The sequence below is a fragment of the Sphaeramia orbicularis genome, chromosome 16 (assembly GCF_902148855.1).
Source record: "Sphaeramia orbicularis chromosome 16, fSphaOr1.1, whole genome shotgun sequence".
NCBI lineage: Eukaryota > Metazoa > Chordata > Actinopteri > Kurtiformes > Apogonidae > Sphaeramia > Sphaeramia orbicularis.
In genome coordinates, this window is record NC_043972.1 from 57,458,879 (window position 1) to 57,484,931 (window position 26,053).

The 26,053-nt window shown below is 39.6% G+C and overlaps 1 protein-coding gene and 1 pseudogene across 1 annotated transcript in view; both read right to left on the reverse strand.

The window, feature by feature from the left end:
* The window catches only part of LOC115436291 (zinc finger protein 239-like), an 887,505-nt gene extending 866,849 nt beyond the window's left edge, over nucleotides 1–20,656 (reverse strand). Inside the window, exons 1-4 of the mRNA XM_030159108.1 lie at nucleotides 20,643–20,656; nucleotides 17,500–17,503; nucleotides 5,835–6,088; nucleotides 5,652–5,722 (exon numbers count right to left, since the gene is read on the reverse strand). The gene's annotated coding sequence lies outside the window, so the exon portion shown is untranslated. The remainder of the gene's footprint in view (nucleotides 1–5,651; nucleotides 5,723–5,834; nucleotides 6,089–17,499; nucleotides 17,504–20,642) is intronic.
* LOC115436240 (zinc finger protein 850-like) overlaps nucleotides 1–26,053 on the reverse strand; it is an 82,406-nt pseudogene that overhangs the window by 4,744 nt on the left and 51,609 nt on the right.

Genomic DNA, 26,053 nt, shown 5'->3' on the forward strand with positions numbered 1-26,053 from the left:
GATGGGCTGAAAAGCCTTGCTGATTCATGAGGCTTCATTTGACCATCACTGTCTCTTATAATCTCCATTTGAGGTACTGTAAAGCCAGATGAAAGAAATCTATCCAGATCATGGTTAAAAAGGAAAGAAGGTTTGTTGTCTCCAGAAATTCAACTGGTTAGAACGGCATGGTGTGGAGGTGGTGTTCCAGTTAAAGAGCATGGATACAGATGTCCAGTTAATGTTTGATTTATTTGCTGTGGTCTGTAACAACAACATGAAGTAATGTGAGTATAGTAAACACTACACATCATACAGAAATACAATGACATAACTGAAGTTATAAAGTACTGCACTCAGCACTCAATCATATCATCTTGTACATACAACAGAAACAAAATCACCCTGCATACACCTCATAAAGCACACAAACAGTATGACCAAACTCACTAGCTTCATCAACACACTAGCTTAAGACAGCACCAGCCCATACACAGTGAACCACACACCAGCCAACAGTTCAACAGTACATTCAAACCAGAACACAGGTCATTAATCTCACCTTTTGGCATACACACACTGCAACAAAACCAGGGTGGTACAGGCAAATGATGAGGAAAGCAACTGAACAGAAACGGTCACTGTGTCAGAGGAAAATTAGCTGTTTTCAGTTGTTTAAGGTATTAGCATTCAGAAGCACCGGTATGGTAATGGTGCGTTTAAGGGGTGTAGGACATATGAAATACTTATAGAGAAACATACTATAGAAATTTCAATTCAACTAAACAAGCATGGGAACAAAACATAAACAGTGTGGGCAATGGTATATTAATGAAGTAATATTAGTGATATATCAAAGTGTCAATAGATCAGTTGTAGTATATCAATAAAGTATTGTGTAGGCCAGAGGTTGCGCTCGACATTTTTATTGTCTGTCATTTTGATGGACGGTAAAAATCCAAATCCAAATCAACAGAAACACCGGGACAGAGTCCGGGACGGGTCCGGCTCTGATCACACACTAACAAGGTCGGTCTGGTTCTTACTCTGGTCCGGTTCCACTCTGCTGGTCAGACCCGGCCTGTTAACTGTCCCTCCAGACCCCCGGATGACCCCACCGTAACACAGTGACAGACCTTTCTGCACCAACTCCGATCAGATGGACCTGACTTCAGCAGATCCGAATCTGGACACCACACACACTAACAAGTTTTCTGTGACCCAGTTCCACTCTGCCAGTCCCCGGTCACACCCGACCTGTTAACATCCCCCTGTGGACTGACCCCACCCCCCTTCGCCATAACATGGTAACGCACCATTCTGCAGACTCAGATGAACCGCAGTTTGGATCCACACACAGGACCGGGAGTGAGTGGCAATAAACCGTCATGTTCAGTCCTGTGTAAAAGTCTCTGGTCCACGTCCATGTCAATACTAAACTAAATGAGGGACATTCTGTTTCTTCCTAATCTGCGTGTTACACCACTAAGCTTATACAAACTTTGCCTAACTTGGGACCAACTTCTACAAAAACTCTGCTTCCCATTTTATCAAGTCTACTGCTTCTAGAACCCATGGATTCCCTTGGGTCAATGCACTAGTATACAGTATGTGGCTGCATTTGTGGAGAAACAGTTACATAATATTTGAGATTGGGTAAATTGGGTGGACAGTGGGGGGTGTGATATTCATTTTTATTCTTGAATAAAAACATTTTGACAGCGATGGGACTCAGGTGACTCATTCCTTTTGATATAACTTCCCCAGCCTTAGAATCTGAAAACATTCACTCACAGGACTGATAAAGCAAATTGAATCCCATAATGAGGCAGGCACGTGATTTCAGCAAATGGTACTCTGAAAAACGATACAGGCCTTGAGACAGGCTTCTTTTGGACACTCCCCTTTGTTTGATACAGGCTTCAGGGCTTGAGTGTGTTAGAATTACACAGATGAAGAACATATAAAAACCTAAGCATGATAAAATCAGAATATAATATGTTATAATTAGGCCTGTAACGGTACACATACCAAACCAAACTGTTTCGGTACACAGCTGTTCGGTCCACAGCTGTACCAAAACGGCACAGTATGATGAGGAAAAGAAAAAGGAACGAAAGACGTCATTTGATGCGGAACTTTAAATCTGTGCAAGTTTCACACGGACATATGGAATGACACACACATTGACCCAAAATATGAAATAGCAGCTGGTATAAGGTTAAAAAAAAACAAAAAATATGATGTGAACCTGGAAGGAAGAGACTGAAGACCCTCCACCATCAGTCCAGTCCAGTTTGTATCAGTTCAGGTTCAGGTGAAAGACAACAACTAGGAAAGAGACGTTAATAAGACGGACGTTGTTTGGCCCCTGGGAACTACGGTAGTTCTAAAACACTGACACTAGCTCTGTCTGTCTATCATTCACGCTGTATAATAGAGGAATAAATAGAACGTTGAAAGTATGTAAAGTTTCACTTTCATTTCATGACAGTGTTCGTTACGTTAGTTATGGACCGCACACCCAGGTATATAACTGCGCGCCCCCTCTACCCCCCGGCTCCAACAAAAAAAAAAAAATTTAAATTAATAAATAAATAAATCCCCCCTGCACACAGGCACACAACACAGTTTGTTCTCTGTCCTAAAATAAATAATTTGGTTCATTGTGTTGTCAAAGTTTCTCTTCAGTTTGTTTCAACAGAATACCATTTTACCCTCTTGTTAATGTTGCACTTCATGTGGAATTTTTTTGTTATTTTTATGCAGAATGTGAACTGACAGAACTGTGATTAGATTTTTCTTGGTTGTTCGAAACTACCTTTCAGGGAAAAGTGCAATACTAATGTTTAAAATACATTTAGTAATATTAATAATACATTTAGTAATATTAATAATTTATTTTATTTTCTATTTGATTTGTAGCAGCAGAATTATATTATTCCTGTTTTTCTATATTCTATTGTCTCCAAAAATTGGGGGAAAAAATGTTTAAAAAATTTCAGAAATGCATTAATAGACATTTTGAGGGGTTTTCTTTCTTCCCATACCGAACCGAAAAAAAAAAAAAAAACGAACTGTGACTTTGAAAACTGAAAACGTACCGAACCGAAAATTTTGTGTACCATTACAGGCCTAGTTATAATCCTATGTTTTGAAATCGGAATGTGATATATTTTAGTTATGATGTCTGTTTTCATTGATTAGTTCTGAGTTGTGTGATATATTAATATTAGGAGGTAACAAGCTTAAAGGGGTAGAATGGAAAAATACAGATAAAGGGCCACAGATGTGTTAGCTTAGTTTTTAGGAGTGTGGAATGTTTATGGTTTTATTGTTTTATAAGCCATAAAGAGAAGATGGTAAGATCTGTGAGGTAAGGATCTGCTGCTCCTCCCTCAAAAAGGTTTATTTCTTTGAGTTCTGGAAAAACATCTCAAACTACCCGATCACCAGTACGTGGTGAGTGCAGGATTCTGAGGCACAAAACAGCATTTGCAAATTCAGCGTTCTCATGTGTGGCCATGCAACAGTGGAACACATTACCAACGGAGCTACTAACAATTACAAACTATCACACATTCTCCCACATGGTGAAAAAACAGCTACTCTCAAACCAAACCTGTAGTCATATTATAATGTAACGTAAACATGCTTAGAGTGTGTGTGACAGACTGCAGTGGGACGAAGAGTGAATGGTTGGATGGGAATACATTTTTTATACAGATGGAGTTATAGAAATGCATTTTATATAGCTTTTTGTATGTTTTGGTTTTTATTAATGTCCGTTTTTTGTTGTTTTTTTTTTTAATGATAACATCAGCCTGACCAGGGACTACAGGTGGAAATTAGCACTAGTGCTACAACCTGGCACACCACATCTGTCCTGTTTAAGGTTAGTGTATATTGTGCATTGTCCCTGTCTAAATAAATAAAGAATTAAAATTTAAAAAAAAAAAAAAGGATAGGGGGTGAGATTGGAGTGGACAGCTGTGGTGGGGGTGGTACGTGAAGGGATTGGCTGAAGTTAAGAGGAACAAGGCAACACCCCAAGTAAAGAGTATACAGAAAAAAGGGAAAGATAACGCTGGGCTCTTGAGGACAGGGAGTCAAAGAGATGGGGCCGATGCCTGGTGACTTCATGTCTGTTGGCAAGCACAAATCTGTGCAAGTTTGATTAATGTTCATTAAATTAATTATTCATTGTTATTTTTAAATCCTGCTCTGGTCTGTTTTACTAACCAATGTAAAAAAACACAGGGGATAGAGAACTGGAGTCAGATTTGTGAGTAGAATCCCAACAAGTGTCAGACATAACATCACTACTACGTGTCGTGATTACTTTAGCCTACTAGGTAGTTAGACACTATCGTCATAATTATAACATTTTCATCCATCTCCGCTTATCAGGCCACCAGACTAACGTCACCTATCATTGACTGGAACAAATCCATCCATCACTAGTTTGATAGACTCTAACTGGAGCTGGCTGAAGACTAGATCTTACTAGTCTGTAACTATAACCAGTCTAGGTAGTGGGTTAGTGCTCACTAACTAAACTTGAAGCCATTGTGTGGATAGAATCATTAGTGACTTGTCTGCAGCAGATATTGCTTTGGGTTAAATACTGATCTTTGAGAATTGAGTCTTTTGTGTTTATCCAATGAATCGATTAGTTATTAAAATAATCTACAGATTACTTGATTATTTTGATTGTTAGTTGCATATGAAGATTCTTTAGTGTTTATATTTTGCAAGCAAAGGGGAAAAATGCAAACAAAAAATACAGTTAAAAAAAAAAATCAAGATTTGAAAACAAAAATGAAGGTTTCAAAATTTTTAACCTTAAAAAAAAAAATCTATTGTGTTCTCATTTTCTTTCATTATAAATCTGGAACTTCTGCTTGTAGGCCAAAATGTTTTGTCATTTTAAAAGTTTTGTTTGCAAGTCCAAAGGTTGTGCACCTCTAAATCTTTTGCAAATCAAAAAGATTTGTTTGCAGGTTGAAGTGGTACTTACTTCCGGGTCAAACTCTTGCGAGTAAAAAAGTTTTGCGTGTCAAAATCTTTTGCTTGTAAGTTCAACTGAATGTGATGGGTGGGATCTACATGAGCAGAAGGGGTGGATTTCTGGATTTCTATTGGTAGCTTGCTTGGATTGACAGTGTGGCTGACCCCTAGTCCTCCAAACTGTATTTTTTGTTTGCCTTTTTTTTCCTTTGCTTGCATAATAAAAACACAATATAATCTTCATAGTTGCAGCCCAAGTCAGTACGTCACACGCATATCAGCAAAACATAGAAATAATAGCTCTATCATATTTCATTCTGATTCTCTGATGCTTAGGTTTTCTGTATATTCCCAACAGTTGACAGCAAACAGGGAGAACAAAAACACCCAAAAACAAAAGGACTCATTCATTTACTATCAACTACATTCAATCTGTCAGTATCAGTTCAATTCAACCCAGACACACAGTGAGAATCAGGAAAATGCAGGAAAATCTAAGTCATGACAAATGTGTTTGGTTGAATTTAAACATCAGTGGATGAATGAGCTGCTCTGACCCTCTGTGTGCTTTCATGTTCACCCTGATAACCAGCCACACTAGCAGGGCATCACAGAACAACAACACACATTTCACACACTATCACAAAGGCACGTGCACTCACCAGAATGGGATGTTGGACAGAACTTTGCTCATGGACGTTAGTGCAGCTCACACAGCCCGAATTTACATCCACTGTAACAGGAGACATGGGAATAAAAAACAGGATGAACATTTAACTTTTACTAAACAACCGGAGCATGTTCAAGCAGCGCGAGGACTGAAAAGGAAATCCATCCAAACTCACGTGACCGTCTCCGCTTCACTGCACGAGAGTTAGCAGCTCCGGTACCGGCTAACTATAGCGGAGAGCACCGAGATATCCAGGAGGAAAAAGACTTGGGTAGATTTGAGCTCAAACTGCTCCTAAGTATCAAAAGATGAGAATCTGTGTCCAAACCCACCGACTAACATCGAGTAGAATGAAGTTGGATGAACCCGCTTCACGGCTTGTCTCTGGCTCTAACAACAAAAACAAAGGAGGAACAAACAGGGCTGGCACTTCCGGGAATGACAACAAGCTGCATTCTGATTGGCTGGTCATGTCAGCCTTCTGATTCGTCCATGTAAACTATATCGTGTCTATGGTACTGGCTCCATTCGACTCGGCCTTTTTGTGTTTATAATCCGTAAAAGTACCTGGAATCTGTTTTTCAGTATTTGTTCCAAAACGGGTGAAGAGATACTAAAATGTGCCCTGTAAACACTGCAGACCACTGATTGGTCAGGGAGTTGTCTGGGCATCATTGCGTCATCAATGCGCGACCCGCCATTTTTGAAAACCAGATGTGGAAGTGTACAGTAAATATAGCGGTAGGCTAATCCATGATGACAGCCCACAAAACCACACCGTGGTCGGTTCAGGAGGTTCAGACATTTCTGTCCTTGGTGGACGAGGAAAAGATTCAGTGTGTGTTTGACGGAACAACACGGAAGTTACGCGCAGCGTCGCTATGACGACCAGGTATTCTAAAGTCAACACTGCTGTGTTGTTTCTGGTGTAACTATGGAGACGGTCTACACGCGCTGTCTTCAGGAGCTCCCAAAACTTCATATCAGTGATGTTCCTCAGATTGGACCAAGTCCAACACCTCCCAGTAAAGTGGACAGAGGATTCCAACTGGATGTGGATCATATAGACATGATTTGGAAGGGAAGGAAGAACTTTGAACAGGTTGACGTGAACGTTAGCTAACAACTGGAGGACTGGGTTATGTGCGTCATCTGGGGTTTGTTCTTCACAACATTGTGATATTGTGATATTTCAAACACATGCTCTTGTACTGAGTGTACAGTACAGTAGTATCTTTGCTTCCAAAATCAGAGATGGTTTTTACTTAATTTCTCTCAACACTGATTTGTTTTTTTTATCCATGACTATGATTTTAAATGTTCTACCTCTAAATTTGTTAAATATTTCTCATGCTCTGACTGTAAATAAAACATTTCAACCACAACTAACCATCTACTTTCTTCACATCTCACTTTGGAAGAAAAATTTCCCTTTCAACTTTAAGGAATATGTTCATATCTGAAATCAGCATAAACAGGACATCTTCCAGCTGTTTGTTTATTTGTTATGAATATATCATTAAAACCAAACAATGAAAAGATTTATTTAAAAAGAAAAGAAAACATTAGAAAAGGAGCAGGATGACAGCTGTAGACATGATGTGTCCTAATATTTGGATCCAGATCATTTATATTCATCAATATAACAATTTAAACCAAACTAACCAATGCAATGATATTTATCCTAATATAAATCTATATTATCACATTTGTCACTATTGTTTTGTATCCCAGACCCGTTAGAAAGCAAACACCTGAATTCAACGTGTCCACATACTTTTGTCCATATAGTGTAAATCCCACCCACTGACAGATCCCATTGTAATGACATAATTAACACTAATACTACTTTACCTGTAAATGTCAGAATGTTATGGCTGATCGCTGTAGGAAGAAAATCCTCCCATTAAACTTTATGGAAATATTTATGTTTATGTCTCAAATCATCATGAACAGGACATCTTACAGCTGTAGACATGATGTGTCCCAATATTTATGTCCATATCATTTATATACATCCATAAAATAATTTAAACCAAACTAACCAATGTAATGTCATTTGTTTCATTAGGTTCCTGATTTCAGGAGTCCATACAGACAGTTCAGATAGACTGGAATAATTCTGCCTGTTCATCCTATAATAGAAGAATCCTAGAATTGACCCAGAACATGTGTGGGTCAGTATCACTATACGCTGCCTTTCAAACTTAGTAGATTTTCCACTTAACTTTATTTTTTTAATCTTATATTCGATTTTCTTATTTTACTAGTTTTATTTTATAATTGCATTTTCTGATGTATTGGCTTTTTATTCATATTGTTGCACTGACTGGAAAAAACAATGACAATAAAGGCTCTTCTATTCTATTCTATTCTATTCTATTCTATTCTATTCTATTCTATTCTATTTGATGTCATGATAATCATCTTTACCTGTATAAAACTAACAGAAGTACCATATTTTATCATTATTTTCACATTTTTCTCCATTATCAGGTGTGTCTCATTAGGTTTGTGTTGTTATTTATTATCTGATACTAATTTCTGTCTGATATGTTCACCTGAAAAACAATAAACCTGTTCATTAAACTCCAGTGGAGCTACTATTAGTCATTTGACATGAAGCTTTATAGATATGAGAGCTGTATGTAGAGTAGTATGAATGAACATGAACATTTTACTGCTGAAAGATGCTGAAGTATCTAGAAACAGATGGAAATAACACTCACAAACCTTTACGACTAAAATACCGTAATTCCACCAATAAACAGGTGTTTATGGATGTAAATGTACAAAGGATAAAGTCAGAATATTAGGAAAGAATATAATTTTATGAGTAAAGAGTCAAAATTCTTTCCAACTTTAAATACAAAAGATGAACTGAATGCAGACGTGGAGGCTATTCCCCAGATATTTCCACCTCTTTATGACTTTTCTCCAAACATTATGTCTTTATTCTGTAAATACGGTCCTTTAAAGTAATGGTCATTTTCAGCCTAAAGCCATAATCCTCTCACTTTGTAAAAATGCTGATAGATGAGTTATTGTGAAGGTGTTGTCTCCGTTAGTGATTTCTTCAAACATCTTCTTCCCTGAAACTATTGGTCGAATTCATTTCAATTTGATCTGTATGTTCTGTGGGACAATATTTACAAAGTTTGTTCACAGTTTAGAAAATGTAGATTTTTTAAATATTCTAAATGTTCCTTTCCTTCTAATGGTCCATATTTTGATGGTTTCTAACATGTAAATGGTTCCAGATATCAGTCTAGTTCCTATTGATCACTGATAGAAGTCATGTATGGACTGTGATTGGATGAGTTGAGTTCTCCTCCAGTGAAAGTCCCGCCCACTTCTATAGTTAGATTGATGTGCATCCAGACCACAGGACTGGAACATACAGACAGAACCTGACAACCTCACACATTCAACTGGGGATTGATTCTGGATAGTCCAGTTCCACTGTATTAACAATAAATCATGTATTCACAATCATTTCATGACAAGAGGAAAAATACTTTATTCCAACATTATGGGCAGCAGTGTTCTAGCATAAGAACCTCTAAGTAATGACTACTGCAACTGAAAAATAGAATAAAACAATCAACAGGAACTAAATAAGCAACATGAGGAAAATTCCTTCATTCATTCATTTTCTGAACCCTTTTTATCCTCACTAGGTCACAGGGGTCACAGGAGCCTATTCCAGCTACTTATGAGTGAAGGCAGGGTTCACCCTGGAAACATGAAGAAAATATTCAATGAAAAAATATAACAAAATAATCGCCAGAATTTACAAAAATGAACAAAATAATTAACAAAAAATGAAAAATGAAAGAAAACACAGGACAAATAATTCAACATAATCAAGCAAATACTTTGTAAATACTACAGGGTGGGGAAGCAAAATTTACAACGAACATTTAGTTGTTTTTTCTCAGCAGGCACTACGTCAATTGTTTTGAAACCAAACATATATTGATGTCATAATCATACCTAACACTATTATCCATACCTTTTCAGAAAGTTTTGCCCATATGAGTAATCAGGAAAACAAACGTCAAAGAGTGTGTGATTTGCTGAATGCACTCGTCACACCAAAGAAGATTTCAAAAATAGTTGGAGTGTCCATAAAGACTGTTTATAATGTTGTAATGGCAAAATTACTTCTATCCATATATATTCACATATATTTTCATATATTTCATATATCATATAGGCTTCTAACTCTATTTCAGATATATTCATGTCACTGTGTATTATAGAGCAGTTTGGACCTCTTTTGTGTTGTCCACAGTAGAAGGCCAAACCAACATTTCTCACAGGAGTCTTATCTCTAAGTTCCTGACACTAACCAAAACACTTTCCACACGTCATAATTTTCTCATGGGAGACAGAAGACTACAGGGTGATTTGTATTTTTGGGTTCAGACCGTCTCAGTCTTTTGTCTGAGGAGTATCTCTTTCTATGGAGCTCCAAATAAAGGGATTTCTTTGACACTGAACGTTTGAACTTATCCTTCTCTATTATAGACGAATTAGTAGAGTAATATTTTTTCCATAACAATTGGTGTCAGAAGTGGGATAGCTGAAGATCCGCCATGTGACACTCGAAGGCGTCGGACAGGTTAGCCACCAAGAATCCACAATCTAGGGGTTCTCCTCTACCTCACTGAAAATCTTAAGAGACGAGAGGGTCTGACGCCTGGAGTGAAACTGGTCGACTTCACGTCTATTCAACGAACTCAATACTCTACTTCCTCGTCTGAAGGGTGAGATATATTTTTACTAATTATTCAGTTGAAGCATTTGCTTATTAATTGAAATTGGGAAAAACAAAATAATAATAAATTTAAAAAAAAAAAAAAAGAAACATAAAAATTTAATTAAATTAAATGTCATCTGTCTACTTGGGCTAACTGTCATTAGGGGCCTGTGGTAAAAAGTCTGGTATTGAAGTCAGACTTGACGTGGTTAGGTCCACGGGGTTTTTAACTGGCACGTGCAAAGCAGGGGGCCGGGGGGGCTTGAGCCCCTGCCGCTTTGATCCTCTGCCTACAATTGCCCTTTTTACTGTTTTTTTTTTGTTTGTTTTTTTCGCAAAAAAATGCATGACTAAAATTTTCGTGACTAAAATTTTGATCAATGATAATAAATGTTAAGAGTGGTTTAATTTGGCTGTCACTGGACCTGCTCATGGTGCCCTTTCATCTCTGTCACGCCCCGCCCCTTCCTCCTGTGCAACCTTGCTTGCAACACACACACACACGTGCGCGCACATGTCATGCGGTCTGGAGAATGAATGAGGAGGAGGGAAGTGCTGCAATTCCAGGTCCATGAGAGTCCACCCACTATCTGCCCAAAACATTCACTTGTCTCTTTTGGTCCTGGTCCTATTCTTCAACAACTATAGTTTTGGGGCCAAAAACCGATGGTAAGTGAGTAAATAATTCAATATCATCGTCACGTCATGGAATGAGCTCCCAGACTAGCACACTCTAACAGCTGGGTGCCCACCTGAGTCTGAGTCCTGCTGAAGCACTCACACAGATTTGCTTCTGTTTTATGTCCATAAACTGTTGAGTTTTAGCCACAAAATTGTAACACATGGTAATAGTCCTCACTTGCTGAAACAGTCACTTTTTCTTCAGTTTTCTCTGTTTTTGCATAATACCTTTAAGTTTACTCTGAGCTTTAATGAACATCTACATGATCAGTAAATTAAATATAGGGTAAAGGAAGTGATTTACACTGAAAAATGCAAAACACAGAGGTTTTTATTATAATAAATGGTGATAAATCACATGAGAAACATTAAAAAGAGAGAAAAAAATCATTTAGAAGCTGCCATAAAAGTACCACTGGGTCTTAATGGGTTAAAATGTGCTGAAGTAATTAAATTCTGCTAAACAGATATAAAATTGCATAAAAAGAAAACACATCCAAGTCTTCTTCTCATCCAATTCCTAAATCTGGCCCTTTTGGTGTACAAGAGTCATAAAACTTATGTAAAATCCCCCGACTCTTTCATCAGTGCCAACACTTTGACATTTCTGGTTTTGTTTCAGAAACTGCTGGATCCATTATCGTAATATCCGTGTTCGCCTCAAACATCTTGAGTGAATCTTATTTGAAATAACCACAAACCTCCACAAATATTCCCATCAACCTGGTCAATATTAAATGATACAGCTAGAAATACTACAATATAAACTTTATTATTATCATGTAATGTTAAATGGTTTGGCTTGGGTTAACACTTCCTCTACATGGTTATTTCTTAACTGTGGAAAACCTAAATATCATCATAAATATGTCCTAGAATGAAAAGAAACTAAATATTCAATGTTTCACTGTAAAAGTAGGTGTAAAACCAGATGTAAAATGAAGGTATTTCTAGTTATTAACATTCACTGTCATGCTTTTATACGTAATTTAACATCTGTTTTTAAGAATTCGTCTTGGACTTACACTGCAAAAATCCAAATCTTACCAAGTGTATTATTCTCATTTACTAGTCAAAATATCTCATCACACTTAAAGGTTCCGTATTATGCAAATCTCACTTTGGGAAAGTTTTCTTACAGTAGTGTGTGTTGCAGTAGCCTCATTATGAGGTTGGAATTTGAAAACTGTCTGTTTCCTCCTGCCTTGCTTCACCACAGTTTGTGAAAATGCCTGCTCAAACGGGCGAGTTTGAGTTGGCTCCGTTTATGACGACATAAGCGGATTTAACTCCTCCCTCTGACTGTGCCCCCACCCTGGCAAAGCGAGCCCCGCCCTGGAAAAGTACCTCTTGGACAACAAACATGGCGAAGGCGAGACACGCAAGTTGTGGTGTTGTTGGCTGCACACACCAACACGATAGTTTATTTTTGCTCCCCACTTCCGAGCCTCTCCGTAAAAAGTGTCTGGATTCTATCTGTGATGCTCATGGACCAAACAACATTCCCAAACGCTTGTATGTGTGTCCCCGGCATTTCACGGACGAGTGTTTTTCGAACATGGGCCCATACAGCTCCGGTTTAACACAAAGACTCCGAATCAAGAAGGACGCAGTACCAACGCTTCGTGACCCAAGTACAAGTGTGGGAGATGTAAGTTCTTATCATTTTTTTGTATCTTTACTGCATACCCCTACATTACGGATAAGCTGGTGGTTGATGTGTACGTCTAACGTTAGCATGGCAGCTAACATAGCTCGGTTACTGCTGCTAACGTTTGCGTCCCCGTTAACATGCAAGAGCTGAGAATATGAAGAGACATTCAACATAACTACTGTGAACACGGGCCTTTTGTGGTTGGCATCAGTACAGTTAGCATCAGGCTTGTTAGTAGCTGCCTGCATTAGTGGCGGCAGGCGTCTTTCCGTGTCAGGTCCACGAACCCGACACAACACCGCCGTTTTCCGTCGGGGCTCAATCACGCTTCAAGGCAAAGAAAGCCAGTGTTTGGAAAGACGTTCTGTCTGAGACGTGTATTGTAGACGAGAGAGCCATGGCTTCACAGTCAACATTAGCGCGTAGTACCGCTAGCGGAAGCCGCGTCCTCTCCCAGAGAGGGGAGGGGGAGTGGGCGTGGACAGATGCGTTCATTTGCATACCCGGAAGCAGGCCCAGAAACAGACTGTTCTTAGGAGGGCTGGTGAGAGGGACTTTTTCGAACGCTGAAAATCCGAAAAAAGGATGATTTTGGGGCGAACAAACTTAAATACTATGTTTTTGGGCTTCTGAGACCTATATAACGTGACTGAAAAATAGCATAATACGGGACCTTTAAAATAAGACATAATCACCTACAGAGGAACTTGTAAGGGAGATAAAAGAACTTATTTTTAGACAATAGATCTAGAAAATCTTATTTCAAGAAATCTTACCAAGATAATTTTCACTTGTTCCATTGGCAGATGTTTTTGGTGAATTGAGAAAAAAAAAAAAAAAAAAAATTGAATTAAGCACAAAAAATCTGCCAATGGAACAAGTGGAAATTATCTTACTAAGATTTCTTGAAATAAGATTTTCCAGATCTATTGTCTAAAACTAAGTTCTTATATCTTACTGAAAAGTTACTCTTTAGGTGATTTTGTCTTATTTTAAGTGTGATGAGATATTTGGACTAGAAATGAGAAAAATACACCTGGTAAGATTTAGAGTTTTGCAGGGTATTAACACACAAAAACTTCTACACATTACATCTTTATTTCCACTTCTATAGAAACTGAACATCAAAAGAAACTTATCACATATTCTATGTGATGCCATTTCACACCATTTTATTAAATATGAAAACAAATTCTTTCTTGTTCTTAAAAAAACATTTAACAAACAAAATACAACAAACAACAAAACAGTGGATGAGTATCCAGAGGATAATGTAAAATATGACAAAGGGGAGTTCAACAAAGTTCACATTTAGCAACAAGCAACATTATTAATCCACAGCAAGTCAAAGATCTCAATCCCATTGAACATCTGTGGGATATTCTTGGTAGATCCGTGTATGCTAGGTGTCCAGTTCCTGGCAACCGCCAGATGCTCATCCAGGCCCTTCAGGAAGAGTGGGACAACATCCCCCAGATAGGATCAGGAGGTGAATCCAGAGTATGTGCAGAAGGTGCACAGCCTGTGTTAGGGCTCAGGGAGGACACACCCAGTATTGAGGACATTGATCTGGACCATTTGGTCAATCTTTGACTTGCTGTGGATTAATAATGTTGCTTGTTGCTAAATGTGAACTTTGTAATTGGTGGTTATTTGTTTTCATGTGCCCTTTTGGAAGTTTGAGCCCCTGCCCCTTTATAGCTCTCTGCACGGCCCTGGTTTTTAATCCATTTGTACCTTAGAAACGAAGTGTGATAGGCACAGGGACGCCTGTGTTCAATATCGTTAAATCAGGAAACGTGGCAGTGCGGCGTCACAGTGTTTCATGGTTACGCTGATTTAATCGATAAAAGGGTAAAGCATTTGAGAACGCAGTCAACCGGTTGACATAACAACTAACACTTTAAACCGTGCATTGGAGCACTCACTAGGGCCTTGGTGGGGAGGTTAATTGGTTACTTGTTCGGTGTCCTTTGTTTTGTGCCCAACCACGCGGCCGCGCCGGATAGCATCCGTGGGATCTTCCTACGGAGGGTCGCCGGGACTAGTCAAACCAGGATTTGGCTATGGGCAATAAGCAAAGCAAAGGCGTACAGGTTCCGACAGGGTCTTTAGTGGAGGACATGACTAAAAAATATGGTCTTTAAAGCGTTCAGTGTCTGACAGTCTGGACAAGCCCATTTGGCTTTCTGAAGGGGGGTTCTTTGAGTCAAAATCAGCTGAAACAATTAGACCAGAAAAAAAAGAGCTCGATTTTCTACTTGTTTTTTCAAATTTTCTTACTTATTATTCTATGGTTGATAATTTTGTGAGGGTGAAGGTCATGACATTGTGAATCTTGTTGGTCAAAGTCGATGCCGACTGATTAATTTTTTTATCGTAGGGAATTAATTATTTTGTTGTAGTTACGCAGCGATGTAATGTAAGTTAGGGATGCCCAATGCCTGGTAAAGCCCAGTATTTGACAATTTCGTCATTTTAAAGTTTTTGCGGCCCAGATCGTCATGTCTGGAAGATTAATGTTCCAATGGGGACATTAATAAGTAGTTTAAGAAATTCGCATTTTTGTGTTATTGAACATAAATTCAGTTGCGGTAACCCAGACTGAGGTCTGTCCCTGTTAGATGGGAAATGCAAATTTTAAGTCCTGCCACCGGATTGTGACGGGCCAAGATTCAAATGCATGAGTAATACTAAATATGGGCTAGATGTTTTAAAATGGGTCTCTGAATGGGGTGAACATGATAATTTTCCTTCTGAAGGTACCTTGTCTTTACAAAATATCAGAATGTCAGAAAACTAAATTTGAAAACTTTGCCTAACACAGACACAGATTGTTCTTTGTCACACACAGGAAACTACATCTAGTGCATCAACTTTTGCTCCATCCCCGTACTCCTCCTCCTTTCTCTGCTCCTCTCTATACCCCTGTAAGGCTGTTAGTATGGACCCAGAACCCAAATGCAGAACTAGGAGACGGATGTAAAAGTTTACAGAGTTTATTTTGTACAGGTAGTACAGATAGGTAGGTAATGATAATAAACAGGATCTTGAGGACAGCGGCCAAGGAGGTCCTCAAAGGATTCGTCCTCCGGACTATGGACAGGAACCCTCGGTTCGACTCCGGGTTAAGAGTCGGCACCTCGACTAGGGAAGAGCAGAGGGAGGTCAGGGACGGAAACAGGTCACGCACGGGTAAGCAAACAGCCAGGCAACAGGACATAAGGGTGAGACAAAACTCACGTACCAAAAAAACCAGGCGAAGAAGTCAAAAACCAGGAAGGCAGATGGAGGCAGACAAAACCGACAGGGAGCAGGCAAAAACAGGCAAAAACAGGCAAAAACGGGATGACAAAAACGGGTCAAAGAACAGGTAAGCAGACGAACAGACAGGATCAGAACGCTGGTAAGTAAACTACAAGAGATTACGAACTGGCGTCTGAACAGGGGAAAAGACAGGACTTAAATACACAAAAGGGAGGGAAGACAACGAGACACAGGTGGCACACATCAGGGCGGAGTCAGGTAATCAGGGAAAAGGTGAACACGATCAAGGAAGGGAAGTAAAGACAACAGACACGACACATGACGAAAAATTAACAAAATAAAACAGGAAGTGACAGACAAACATGAAAGACAGACAAAACCAGACTAACGTCTGGTGGCAGGCTTGACAACCCCAACCTCACAGTTCTGAAGTTCCTCCCAGAAGATGACCACACCTGCCTGCGTCGACCACAGCCAATGGCACACCCACGGACCACCGGCAGCAGGAAGCCATTGTCCATCTCCCTGAGCATCCTCCTCCTCCCCTCTGCCTCAACCTCAACAGCGTCATACCAGAGCAACTGTCAACATCAGCAACAAACTCAGAGCCAAAGGAAAAAGCAGCTGGGGTGAGACTGTGACTGGTTATACTCTGAGAACGACTGTTTGATCTGAATCCACCAGACTGTGAATATGAAGACATCAGTGGTGTCTCATGTCTGATGGTGGAAGTCTCTGGTGAGGATGGTCCAGTTTGGTTCATCGTCCATGGTCACCAAAAAACATCAAGGTAAAGGTGGCCAAGGCCAGGATGAGGAGATGTGGACGAGACAGATACAACAGACGACAGCGTTTGGTCGCCGGCAGCAACGACCTGGAGGATACAGGTAACAACGGATCCAAACCAACTAGGCTGTGAGACACCTACACCTGCACCTCCCTCCCTCTCTCCTCTCCTCCCCCTCCCCTGGAGCAGAAGTCATACACATGCTTACTAACCCAGATTCTGCATCTGCACATCAGCTGTCTATACTGACATCACACACCTACGCCAAACACACACACTCACATGTTTTAAACAGTTGTCAATGATATCTTTAGGGTTTTTTTTTTTTTTTGGTGAACAACTTCTTGGTAGATTTAGAAACTACAAGTTTAGTTACATTGGGAACAGGGGGTTTACTTTGACGAAAATTATCTGACAAACCCATCCTTTCTACAGTAGCCAGTGGTGAACCAGTCAAAATGTATTTCACCAAACCAATGTTGTGCTCACTGTTAGACATTTTTTTTTACACATTGATTTTTGTTTTCAACGGCATGCCACCCTTAAAAAAAAAAAAAAAATCTCCTGGCCAGAGATTTTATGATTACATTGCACCTCTCATGTTTCAACTACAATTCAACCACCCTCAATTCAACCACTGTTCACAAAATCAACTCCTCACATGTCTCTTGTGCGTCCTCGTTCACAGAGCTAATAGGACTTAGGTCCCACAGCGTCCCAAGCCTTTTTGATCACTGACTGGCAGCCCTCACCATCAGTTTCTATTTTTCCTTTATATTTCTGCCAGAAAAGGAAAACCAAAAAAAAAGGTTTCATTCAATATTGTACACATTAATAGATACATGACATCCTTGGTGGTCATTCTGCATACAACTGCATCAAGTACATGGGTACGATGTATGTCTGATTTAAAAATTAGTAATTGCCCTCCAAACCCTATTGCCCCTAAAATCTGATTATCGCCCAAAAAGTTTTATCTTCTTGGACAGGAAACCATCGATGGTATTAAGCTGTATGTTCATTCATTTTTCCAAGGAGGGAAATTGGAGACAGTAGTCCCCTTGAGTAAAGATTGTTGCTTTTTCAGAGCTCTGTTGTGTTGTGTTGTGTTGTGTCATGTCTGTGATAAGTGTTTATAAATGTTTGTGTTGTATGTTTGTGGCTTTAGTGTTCTTGTTGTGTGCGTATGGTACTGGTCAGTGACGTGCAGTGGGGTTCATGGCTGGGGAGGCGCTGACTCTTTCAGAGCCAGATCTACAAATATATGGTGGCCTGAGAAACTGGAATAGAGAGAGTGAGCCAAAGGAATGGCCTGGGTATATGGGCTCTGCATCAAGTCAGCATAGGTAGACTGGCAGGAACTCAACAGGAAACCTTCAAAAAGAGCCATTTCAAACTAAAAATAAAAAAAAGTTTATGGTCTTACCTTTATTTGTACATGAAATCCATCCATTCTCAGCTCAGAAATGTAATCCTCCATTTTTGATGAGGTGAATTAAAGTGTATAAAAAAGAACAAAGAAGATTATAAGCTCATGAATCTGTGGACTCACAGGCGCCATCTATCATGAGGCAGGGGTACTGTTTGCCTCCCCTAGTGACTTTTTCACTGCGGTTTTATGATTAATCTGCGAGCCTAAACACATTACGGAAATACATTCCATACGTTATGCAGATTATGGAAGGATACAGCATATAATCAGAGTGTTTGAAAGCATTTTAACTGCGACATACAGAGGGACAGCGACACAATATTTTCACTGGGTACCAGCAGAGTTCATGAGGGGAGGAGACAGTTCTCCTGGAGGCACAGCACAGCGCTGCCTCACAACGCATCTCCTCCCTGTATTTGAACGGAGCATGCGGAAATTCTGCTATTCTAATTGACAAAAAAAAATAATAATAATAATAACAGTATTGGATTCGAGCGGAAAATGAGTTTATAGGACATACCAGCTGACAACTATCAACATTTATTATATTTTATAGTTAACTTTTTTTTTCTTTTCAAGATTGACAAGGGAGGCTCTGCCTCCCCTCCCTCCTCTGACTGCACGTCACTGGTACCGGTACACGTGTTTGTGTGGATTTTGGGTGCTGCCTCAAACTTGAGGTGATATTCAGAGTTGCCAGGTTGATGCTTGTGGTTTTGTGGCTCTATACTAAAGGACACAGTATAGGAAAGCATGTGAATCTGAATTTTGTTGTGACGATGTAAAGATGCTGATGGGCCTAATTGTTTAGAAGGAGTGTATTTTCTTCACATTTTCTTACTTAACGTTTGTGTTTTGTGACTGTGACACCTGCTTAGATGTGACTAATTGTGTTTTGGGTATAACACTACAATGACATGATGAACTTCCTCTACAGATCCCGTGTCTTTCAGAAGAGGCAAGGGCCGCGAAGGCCGCCTCTCACTCCTCCTCTCTCTTCCTCTCACTCCTCCTCTCTCTTCCTCTCACTCCTCCTCTCCCTTCTTCTCAGTCTCACTCTCATACACACTCCACTCACACACCGCTCACAGCCCCTCCTCCCTCAACTCTCTCTTGTTTCTCCAAATGTTTTTTTCCTCCTAACAGGTCAGCCTGAAAAGCTGTTGGTGAAACTGACCCATGGGTGTGTCCAAGTGTCAAAAGGGTGGACCTAAAGCACTAAACCCACACTGGTGCACTGTAGGGTATGCGCATGCGAACCTGTGACAGACATAGTCTCAGCCCCTTTGACATTCTGTTTGACTCATCTCCTCGTTTGAGATTGTGCTCTGAATCTCCAAACCCTTTCCTACTTCTCATTTGGAACATGATATGCTCTCTTGTTGTGCTGCTTTCTCTCCCATCCTCAAAAAGATTTGTCAACAGGTAGCTGTGGCCCTGTCCATTCCAGCCTCAGGTCCACTTCACAGCCTTCAACCAGGTGACTTCATGCTGGTCACAGACTTCAGAAGGCCGAACAAGCCGCCAGGGTTCACGTCAGTCACTGCAAAAAGGTCATCTCTGCATCAGCCGCCTAAAAGGTTCATGACCCACGTCAACACCCAACGAGGTAGACAAGGACGAGAAGTGGATGACATCAGTGGTAGAACCAAAACCACCAACGAACAGATGGTGAATTAAAACGCTCTGTTCCACCTATGAAGCTGATGACATTCCTATGTGGGAGCGACCCCTGAATGAGATCAAGAACAAAAACTTTTCCTCTCACTTTCTGCTTTCATACATATAGCTAAAACAACCCTGAGTGCAAGCCTAGCGCTGCTCATGGGTCACATGGTTCACATCACACAACCACTGCACAGTACATGTTTTAGGCCTGTGTTCAGGAACTCTGAAAGACACTTCAGAGACATCACTCCTTCTACATCCTCACCTGAAGAAAGGGCCTGGACTCAGCTGATGGTCATCACACACCAACAACGATCTCAAGCAGCATCCCTGACTGTACTGATCATTTTCTTGTCTCTCCTTGTTGTTGTAAAAGTTATCTTTGTATTCTGTAAGGTTCAACGTATATATTAAGTGTTAATTATGATGTGGACCTAGACCACGGCACCCATTCAAGGGGCCTGGATTTAGTGACCTCAGAGCATCCTGTGTTGCCTTGTTCCTGTCTATTTTCATAGTCATTCCATCTTTATTGTGCCCTTACTCCTACTACAGTAGTGAAGACAACACATAGGAAGCCACAATCAGAGAATTGGGTCAATCTTCCTCAGCACAGGTCATCTGTCACTAACTCCTGTTGGAAAAAGTGTTTCCTCTACTATAGTTCGTCTTCTCAGATTTATTTAACAAACTACAAAAAATAGAGAATAAAACACATATGAAATTAACCACACAGTCTGAACACAGCCAGAAAAACTGTGAGCTCCTCTGGGCTCTAATGTCACATACCCCCCAGGCTCGTAGCACTCCAAAGCTCACCTGAGCATCTTAAAGCTACAAGGTCTTATATTTATCCTTAGCAACTTGTCTATATGCCCTGCGATGAACTGGCGACTTGTCCAGGGTGTACCCCGCCTTCGCCCCTATGTAGCTGGGATAGGCTCCAAGCGACCCCTGTGACCCTAGTGAGGATAAAGCGGGTTCAGAAAATGAATGAATGAATGAACTTGTCTATACATTGACATGAAGTAACGAAAATGCCATGAGCATGCAAGTTATAAAGCAGATATTATATTACAATCATTTAACACTTTTTTAAATGCAATTAAATTATGAACTTTCTAATCACTAATTAATAACAGAACTGAACTGAAAAATGAAAATCTGTGAAAATCTTTATATCACAACACTGTAATTCCTTACAACCTTTGCTCTGAACACACTATAAGATCTACAAAGGAAATAAAAAACAAAGATATTACTTTAACATTCTATCCCTTTGAGACTTCAAATATTCCAATAACATTTGATCATGAAGGAATACATTTTACTGTTGAGGCTGGAGTCTGAAAATGAGTTAACTTTACTATTCCAATAAAGTTATGAAATGAGCCTTTTAACCGTTTTTAATGGTGACAATCTCCAGTAGAGTGCTATAATATGAAGCCTACAACATAACTCCCACTAAAATGTGCAAATTGTACATAAACTACAGGTTTGAAAGTTTTTGCTGACATTCAAATTTACTGCAGTTATTGCAAAAGAAATCTTACAGCTTCTGATGATATTGCTAACCTACACGTACAGGCTTACTAAAGACAAACTCTGAAGACTTCTAAAAGTAAATTATAATGTGACTCAGTGTTGCACACAAATAACAAACACTGACTGTCCTTGTGCTTTTCCAACTAGGTGCAATGGGTAACAGCAGAACTGGCTCTTACTTATATTTATTGCAGTGATTAATTGCATTTTCTTTCCTTTAATGGGAACACTTATTGCACAACAATTTGAATTCTTACAGTTTGTTGACCAAATATTCAATTCATTATTCAAAATTCAAAACATATTGCAGCAGCAATGAAATTTTTTTCCCCTTTCCTCATACAGCCCCAGACAACCAGTGACCAAAACCATCTACTGATCTAAACTATTTGACACCTGCTGATCCACTAATCTTATCAATAATAAAATACGGTTCTTCATCTTTACATGGTCATCAGATATCAGACCATATTTGGATGTTCGGATACTCCATAGTTACCATGGGAACATTTTCATCTTCTACAACATTAAGTCACCAGTAAAACCCATTAAGTTGGATCAATGACAGTAGATGGGAACACTGGGTTTATGTTCAGTTGTTTATGTTTTTTTTCTCTTCAGTTTTCTCTGTTTAGATACAATAACCTTTGAATTTACTCTGAATATTCATGAAGATTTAAACTGAAAATAGGAAGTTGCATATAGGAAAATACATGATTTATGGTGAGGATGCACAATATAGAGGATAATATTACAGTTAAAGCTGCAAAACTCCAAACTCATGTTGCACTAAAGTCCCATTGGAGATTTAGTTTACCTTTAGGTCCCTTTTCCTGTCCATATGTACAATGACCTCTGTCGAATTGGGCACCCCACAGAAACACAGAAAGTGCACAGAAGTGTTTGCAGATACTGTCTATTTCAGATATTCCTTAAACAATTTTTTTTTTTTCCAGATGATGAGCCTGTTTATCTTGGTACTTGGTAAACCTGTTAACATGTAAATATGAACATCTCTCTGTTTTCTCTACCTTTGCTTGATGATTAATTAGAAGTCTGTCCTCTGGGAAAACAAAGTATTCCCCTATGATGGTTTAGGAAGTCTCTACTTAACGCTTGATGGGGGTGTAGGGATGGATGTGTGTAATCAGTCTTTTTGTTATGGTTTATTCTTAGTGATCAATGAATGATCAAGAGGGGGGAGTATGTAATGGCAAAATTACTTATATCCATATATATTCATATATATTTTCATATATTTCATATATCACATAGGCTTCTAACTCTCTTTCAGATATATTCATGTCACTGTGTATTATAGAGCAGTTTGGACCTCTTTTGTGTTGTCCAGAGTAGAAGGCCAAACCAACATTTCTCACAGGAGTCTTATCTCTAAGTTCCTGACACTAACCAAAACACTTTCCACACATCATAATTTTCTCACGGGAGACAGAAGACTACAGGATGATTTTGTATTTTTGGGTTCAGACCATCTCAGTCTTTTGTCTGAGGGGTATCTCTTTCTATGGAGCTCCAAATAAAGGGATTTCTTTGACACTGAACGTTTGAACTTATCCTTCTCTATTATAGACGAATTAGTAGAGTAATATTTTTTCCATAACATTATGAATCCCATTTTTTGGAAAATGATAAATAAAAAAACAAAAGAAAGGAAAAGAAAATACAGTGAACCCAATCAGTGGTGAGGGTCAGCGACACCTCCAGGCCTTTATACATTTAAAGAGCCATTATGTAGGTCATTATCTGGACGATGGTGAAACTTGCGTGGCACAGATGTTCGGACTGCATTAGTAGGAGACGGGCGGTGGTGTAGACCCCCACCCCTGTTGAGAGAAGGCTGTTCCTTTTGCACACAGATGGGTTCTTTCAGTCCTCTCCCAAACCATCCATCTTCCCTCTCCAGGATGTGGACGTTCTCATCCTCCAGCGTGTGTCCTTGGTTCTTGAGGTGAAGGTAAATGTTGAATCATGTGTTTGTGGAACAGCTGTTTAGTTTCTCCTTTAACAGATCACTACATTCAACTGCATAAACCACATGGATCAGCTTCTTGCATTCCTGTGTTTTGTCCTTTGGGTGGTCCAGTCTCTGTCAGTGTTCCTGGGCTTGAAATGCACAGGGATGTTGTGTTTGGAGAAAATCCTTCGGATCCTCTCAGACTCCCCCTCCACGTATGGCTCATACATACAAAGGCCCGGAGGTGTCGGTGACCCCCCACGACTCACAACAGGACTCATGTGAGCTCTCAAGGTAATGTCCATCTGGAGAGGATCAGTAACCGGCTCCTGCACCAACATTCTGAGAACTGAAGAAGCCTCTTGGATGAGAGGGGAAAGACTTTCAGACCAAGAACCAAGTCCAGTTACTTCAGATTCAACCTTTCAAGGAGCTGAATTTGCATTTCAACAGGTTTGACTCTGTCCCCACTCCGGCCCCCACCCATTCATGTCCCTCCTCACACCAATCCAGAATGATAGCCCCCCCACCCCACTGTGACCGTCGACACTTCAGCTCCACTCACCCCTCCAGAACGATGCCTCCCCCCTGCTGATACCACCATCACCTCTGCCCCTCACACACCTATCTACACCCCCCACAGGGGAGTTTCCCACCCCCCTCGACTCCTCACTATGATGTGATGAGGAGGCGATGCGATATGATTCACATCCAAATCAGAGCGATGAAGCACATTCTGATTCAACACATTCATTCAGGTAAAAAAATATGCAGTACAATTCAATGAGTTTGATCATTTATTTATCAAACAAGACCATGACTTTTCACAAAGTGACTTTTGTGTAATTTCAGAACACATGCCTCAAATACAGTCAGTGAAAAAGTTAGAACTTTGTTTCCAAAGTTGTTTCTCTGCATGTTTCTAACACTCAACTTCCTGCTCCCTCGCAAAATCCATTTGTAATGTAATGTATTTGTAATGTAGGTAAAACAGAAAAAGGTTCTGTCAGTTGGGTTTGACCAGTAGTTGTTGGAGTTTTGTTTGTGGTTTGGTTTCAGTAAAGGATAGTGGATAGTTCTTTAATTATTTCTGCCAGATGTTCATTCATCCATTTTGTGAACTGCTTACTCATTGTGAGGAGCTTTTCCTGGTTATCAGTGGTCAAAGGTGGAACAGCCTGGACTGTCACTGTAGCTGACAAACACAAACAATCATTCATACCTACGTCTGATTCACACAGAGCCATGAACCTTATGGTGCGTGTGTTTGGACGGTGGGAGGACCAGAGTACCTGCACAGAGCCACGCACTGATGCCAAAAAGATTTAGCTACTTTTCAGAATACCCTAACAACAAATTTAGCTACTTTTCAAACTTGTTTGAAAACTTTTAGCAACCAAAGTGCTGTATAATTTTCATCTAAGTACCAATTAAGAGCCTGGCTAATGATTTATAATTAAAATATTAAATATACAGGGGTTGGACAAAATAATGGAAACACCTTCACCTCAAGATGACAATGCCCCAGTCCATACAGCTAGAACTGTTAAAGAATGGCATGAGGAACATTCTAATGAAGTTGAGCATCTCGTACGGCCGGCACAGTCCCCAGACCTCAACATTATTGAGCATTTATGGTCAGTTTTAGAGATTCAAGTAAGACGTCGATTTCCACTGCCATCGTCTCTAAAAGAGTTGGAGGGTATTCTAACTGAAGAATGGCTTAAAATTCCTTCGGAAACAATTCACAAGTTGTATGAATCAATACCTCTGAGAATTGAGGCTGTAATTGCCGCAAAAGGCGGACCTACACCATATTAAATTATATTTTGTTGATTTTTTAAGGTGTTTCCATTATTTTGTTTAACCCCTGTATAATGAATATATAATAATCCTTTCTGCCGTTTTTATGCTAAATGCTATGCTACCATAATAGCAGCTACTGATGTCAATGTGCATTTGCTTAGCCATGAATGCTAATCTGTCTTTCAATCCAAACTACCACAGTACACGGTTTAGTTGTGTGTTTTATGTACGTTAGCTTAAAACACATTTCATAGTTTTACATCAAAACTTGATGATATCCTTCTTGCAATAATATATTTTCAAGGGGGCAAATAATCAAGAAATAAACTAATAAAATAACAAACAAAAATCAAGAAGAATTAGTAATTTAATCCCCCAATGAAATCGCATCTTTTGAATTTTCCTCCTAACATTGGTGATATTTAAATTTTAGCCTTAGCTGGTAGTAAAATCTAGACATGCTAACATAGCTGATTGGAACTCATAATATTTTTAATATTGCTGTCCTTACCGTTCCATAATGGAAAGTCCAGTCCAGTCTTCCTTGGCCGGTCCTATGTGGTCTTCCCTCTCAGATGGTCTTCTGGTTCTGGTCTTCGTTGTTGGTTCTTGGTTCAGTGGTCCCTGGTCTGGTCTTGTGCTGTTCTCCACTGCTCGTACTCAATGCTAGTTGTTAGCATAAATGCTACTAGCTGAAATCGGTTAGCTTCTCCAGAGCTCAAGAAGTAGCTTTTCTCCCTCAAGTTGAGATTGAATTGAGATCGTTAAAACGTGTCCAGTGTATATATACACTGTCCAAATGAAATGATGAAAA